We start from the raw sequence: 6,000 nt of genomic DNA on the forward strand, positions 1-6,000 counted from the left end.
TACTTAGGCATTTGAGACAATGCCTAAACAAAAGGAATGTTGATGTGGAGCTACTTGAACAAACTCAAGAACTTTTTGTATTGTTTATCCGCTTGGTCATTCTTCAATCTAGAGGGATAAGGAATTCTTGTCTTGAAAGGTGGGGATGCCACCTCCTTCTCTTTGCTTGTTCCCTCTTTAACCTCTATGACCTCGAGTGAGTGTTCATTGGGCTTCTCACTCAGAAACCTACCTTCAACCTCACGACCACTTCTCAAAATGATCACCTTAAAATGCTCTCTAGGATTGATCTCAGTATTGCTTGGCAAGCTTCCTTATGATCACTCTGATAGAGACATCGCAATTTGCCCTACTTAATTTTTAAGGTTGTGCAAAGAAGCAATGTGGTTGTGAAGCGTAGCCTCAGCTGATTAAAACCTTGTATCCGATGATTGCACAAATCTAGTCAAAGCCTTTTCCAAATCGGTCTTTCGGGTCTCCAAACCGGAAACTCGGTTATTCATGTTTGGGGCTTGTTGTTGTTGGAAATCCGGTGGCCCCATGGCCTTATGTGGAACTTTGTTACTCCACAAGAAATTGGGATGATTCTTCCAACCCAGATTGTAGGTGTTTCTTTATGGATTCCCTTGATTCCTCATCGCGTTACCCACGAAATCAACATTCTCAACCGCAGATGCATCACCAATAGAGATCGGGCAATTGGAGGGAGCGTGTCCTCCACCACACCCGGTGCAAGTAGTCACGGCCGCCACTCTATTCGAAGTTAGAACATCTAACTTATTACTCAATGATTCCACTTGGGCCACCAATGAAGTTACTGCATCTATCTCATAAAGCCTGGCCACCTTCTTCTTCTTCCTAGCATTCCATTGGTAGCTATTTAACCCCATTTCTTCAATTAGTCGACTGATAAGTGCTTGTGCGATATGAATGCGAAGCGTTCATTCCTTATGTTGAGCATTACTTTTCTTCGGTTTTTACACTAATATGTGTGTTTTTATGTTACTTTTATGCAGGTAGGGTTATGAGGCCGAGTATGAAGGAAATAGGCCAATGTGGATCATAATGCACCTATTTTTGAGGAAATCTTGCTAAGGTTCAAACGCGAAGACATAGGTCAGGTGTGAGATGCTAGAGTGTGTGCCAACCTCCTTGTATTCGAGTGGGCACATCCATTTGGAGGGGCACAAAGGCAGTCACATTCGAGCATTCTGACTTATGCATATAGAACATAGAGCAAGTGATCCACGATGTGAACGTGTGCCCGTTTGCGTTACCCCGATGAAAGTATGGAATTGGGAAGCTATTCAGGTCGAATACTGTAGCAGAGCACTATAGCAGCACTGTTCACATATGGCCGAGAAACCAGAGAAACAGAGAATCCACACGGGTGTGTGGAAATTATCCACGCCCGTGTAGTCGCCCTATTTAAAGCCGAATCAGCCCCGATTTTGGTATTCTTTTCTCCATCTTTTCCCCAACTTGCGAGAGGGCTTCGGCTAGGGTTTCGAGGGGTATTAGCCAAGGTTTTAGAGAGGTTCTACGGCTCCGACATCGTCATTCCTGAGGAAGAAGGTTGGTAGGGGAGCTTCCGTCGAGGCGTATCCTATACCGGACGAGGGAATCCTTGGACGACGAGTAGAGGACTTTCCACAAGACCATCGACACGATTAACGAGGGGGTTTCTTTATGGATTTATTGCTTTTACATTCTATTTCTTTGATTGTACTTAGCTCCATGGAGAGCTAAACCACTAGTGGGTACTTGGGTGATTGTGAACCCTAGATGTATTCGTTTCATTGAACTTCTTTATTATGCTTTCAATAAATTGATGTTTATTGTGAGTTCCAACCTTGAATGCTTGATTGTATGAACATTTCCCCTAGAGTGACACTAGGGTTGAGAGTTCTTGTTGGTAACCTTGTGAGTGAGTGACACACCACAAGCGTTAGACAAAGCTAGGTTGGAGAGGATTGAGAGGGTGAGTCGAGAGGTACAGGAGCGTCCCCTTTCCCCGCCGGCGTGATAGATTCTACCTCCGTTCCTCGAGTTCTTTTTGGCCATAATAGAGTGAATGGTCTAAGGGATGAACCTCCGCTGGGGCCTAGTTGCGCGTGCAATGGAGTAAAGCGTTGAGATGATCTTAGTATCTAGGGCTTAATTGTGGCTAGGGACCTTTCGCCTGGACCAAAGGGTTAGGTCTATATTTAGGAAGAGATTTATCATTTGGAATCCCTAGAGCTCATTGAAACTCTATGCGAGTGTGAGGTGTTGAGATTGTTCGATTTCTCCTCCGGGACATGTATAGAGTTAGGCATAGTTGATCTTAGATTTGGGACTATGTATGTAAGGATTTCCACGACTCACCATTGCATTGATTAGGAAGCATAATAGAGGGTTCTTGTACTTGAAGCGATTATCCTAGGTGAAGCATTATCCGAGTACCCCATCTTTATCGATTGCCTTACCCTCTTCTTTACTTTTGCTCTCTTACTTGTTGCTTTTATTGTTGAGAATTGAATCATTTTCACACTTATCACTGTTGATATTCCATATAGCTAAGAATCAAATTAAGTATTTTCACTTCCTACTCCCTATGGATTTGACCCCGATCACCCGGGATTATTATTTCGACAAACCTGTGCACTGGCGGGATATACGCAAGGGGACCTTGTCAAGTTTTTGGCGCCGTTGCCGGGGAGTAGGCGTTTAGAGATACTTTGCACTTTGTTTTCTTAGCTATTTACCCTTCATTCTATTTCACATCTCTTCTCTATCACCGTTCTGATTTGTTCTATAAAAAAAAAAAATTTCACACTTTCTTATTCTTCCATCATTCTCATTTGTTTTCTTTTGTCATGTCTTACTTTTTCTTGCAAGGATTTTAAATGATGATTGACCCAGTCGTTGCTCTATATTTACAGGTCGAAGCTCTCAGTAAAAAGGTTGATAGAATTTTTACTTCACGATAACAAAACATTCCATGTTACATCGCATATCATCCAATTGAAGTGGGCTACCCAAACGTATTATGGGATAATGGTGAACAACATTGGGAGGCACCTCAAGAGGAATGTCAAACGGGTGAGATACTCGGAGAGGATGCATTTCAGTTACAAAGAGTATTAGCTAACTTTATTGAAGCATCCGATGTCTGCATCCAAAATATGGAGACCACACGAAGATGTCATGAAGCCTCCGATAAAAACCTTGAGCATCAACTAGGAGGGATACTTGACACACTCTCCAGGGAACAACAAGTATTTGAGCAAGCAAGTCAAGTTCCTTATAGAGAAGATGTGGTAGTGAATGACAATGAAGAAGTGGGGCGGAACGAGTATGATGTTGTCGAGCTTGAGAGGATACAAGAAGAACCGTTCATTAAATGTGATAATTGTTTGAGTGGACAGTATGTTTGTGAGCAAGAAATGGTGCAAGGAGAGTTGGTGAAGACATATTGCTTTCAAGTTGAAATGGAAGAAGACGCAAATCCTAAGGTAATGGAGCAAGCATCTCTCTTTGGGATTAATCAACTCATAAATTGCAAGAAAGAGATTTTGGGGTTGGAAGAAGACGTGGGTAGGAGATTAAAGCCATCAAATGACCCACCTGTGCTAAGTTTGGACAATTCCCAACCCAAATTGTTTCCGTGGAGGCCAAAGGTAAGATGGTTGGACTCTCCAACAAATATTCCACCCCGGCAAATAGATTTTTGGTTTAAAGGAAGTAGCTATGCAATATCTAGTCGGGAGGAACACACTCTTTTCAAGCCCCCATAAGGTAAGGAAGAGGTACATCAAGCTAAGTGACGTAAAACAAGCGCTTCTTGGGAGGCAACCCAAGCAATTACTGTTTTCCTACTTTTTAGTTTAGTGTTTGCATGAATAAGAGCTTGAGTGTTGGTGTTTTGATTCTTATATGCCTTTGCTATGCTTTTCTTGTGGACTATTGGTGTTATCTTGTGCTTTCATGTGTTTTGGTGAAGTTTTGGCTGTTTGAGCTATTTCTCATGTTTTTCACTGGTAAAACTTACATATTAGGGCAGGCTCTGAGTGTGTAAACATGTTAAAATTTTTTTTGCAGAGCATGCAGAAGTTTCTAAGGCATCCAGAGAAAACACACGGGCGTGTGGAATTTCTGCACGCCCGTAGATTTGCACTGCGAGCTCATCCAGAGAAGGCACAGAGGCGTGCGGCTGCCCCTGTGAACGACCATGCGACTGTTACACGCCCGTGGGTAATTTCCGCACGGGCGTGTGAATTCCTGCAGAGTTGGGCGGTTTATCCCGAGAGCACACAGGGGCGTGGACTCGCCCCTATGGGCGACCTTGTGAACCACACACGGGCGTGGGTAATTTTCGCACACCCGTGCGAATCTCTGTAGAGGATCTCTCCATCCCGAGAAGACACAGGGGCGTGCGTTTGCCCCTGTGAGTTGGGCCTGTGAATGTCCACGCCTGTGTGGAATTTTTGCACGGGCGTGGGTCTTAGAGAATTTTCTCGGTTGCATGGAGAGTCCACAGGGGCGTGCGTCTGCCCCTGTGGGTCGGGCACACGGGCGTGGGTAGTTTCCACACGCCCGTGTGGATGTACAGAAATGCTAGAACCGCAGGTTTTCTTTAAAATCTTTTCGGTTTTATTCATCTTTTCACCCTCAAACGTTTTGAGAACACATCCTTGCTCTCTCCTGACCTCTCACCATCATTTTAGAGGGTTGTTAATTGAGTTTTCCGGCTATTTTATAGTCTTTCATTCTCATTCTGTTATTAAGTTTCCCTTTCTCTTTTCTTTGCCAATCTTCATTTATTTTGCAGCACCAGCGTTATCTTCACCAGCAGCGGAAATAGATGTACTGGCTATTGACACCGACACTTGAGGCGTCTTTACCTTCTTTGTTCTTAGTTTTCGCATTTTATTTTCTGTATTTTATTTTGGATTTTTATACTCAGAAAGGATTTTCCTTCTGAGTTTATTTTCATTTTGCATCTTGAGTTGAATTCATTGTCTATCTTTTATATATACTCGAGTTATTTTGTTTTTATTGAGCTTCACTGAACCCCCTCGTGTATGCGTGCAGATGGTCTTATCATCATGGGAATTGAGACTTAGTCATGGGCATGGCCAAGGTGCTTAAGCACTTGGCCGTGTGAGCTTCACAACCTGTTGGAACACTACTCCCAAGGAATTAACTCCATCAAATGCGACACTAGGAGTCAGGGGAGTATTGTTTTGATTGCTTCCCCACATCTATTTTTGAATGATATATATATTTTAAGTGAGCTTGCATGTGTACATTGAGGACAATGTACAACTTAAGTGTGTGGGGAAGTTTCATAATGCGCAGATCTTTTCTATTGTTCTTGATTGATATATGCTCACATAGCTAATGGCGGTTCACCTTAGTTGCAATGATTGTATTCTTAAGTTTAGGAGAATAGTTAACATTGAATGTTTTTATGCTCTAGTTCTTGCTTGAATTTTTAGGAGTTTTTGCCCGATTTACACTTAGTGCACTACTCACTCCTTGAACTCTATTGGAAACTCATGTTCGATGTTAAAGGGACTAGTTAGGTTTATTTCTTGTGCTAAATTCAAAAAAAAAAAAAAATGAAAAGAAGGAACAAAATAGTTTTATTGTTTATTTGTGTTTGTTGGGTGGAAAGAGCTTCCACCTATGAAGTATGTAGCTACTCTCATAAGTCGGATACTAGTTATGCCCTAATAAGAGAAAGAGCTATCTCATAGGATGAGTGAAAGCTACCACTCCGGTAGAAAGAGCTACCACCTCGACAGTGTGAAAGCCACATCAGCGGCCGCTTTGGAAAGGGCTGCCATAGAGGATGTGTGAAGCTACTACCATCTTTAAAATTTTTTGTCACTTTTGTAGATAAATAAGTCCCTTGCACTTAAAACTTTGAGGAGTATACCTTGGGTTGTTTTGAGTGAGTTCACACACATACACGAAATTTGGGTTTGTTGTCCTTTTTTATTCAAGTTTTTA

This window comes from Dioscorea cayenensis, chromosome 12 (assembly GCF_009730915.1).
Source record: "Dioscorea cayenensis subsp. rotundata cultivar TDr96_F1 chromosome 12, TDr96_F1_v2_PseudoChromosome.rev07_lg8_w22 25.fasta, whole genome shotgun sequence".
Taxonomy (NCBI): Eukaryota; Viridiplantae; Streptophyta; class Magnoliopsida; order Dioscoreales; family Dioscoreaceae; genus Dioscorea; species Dioscorea cayenensis.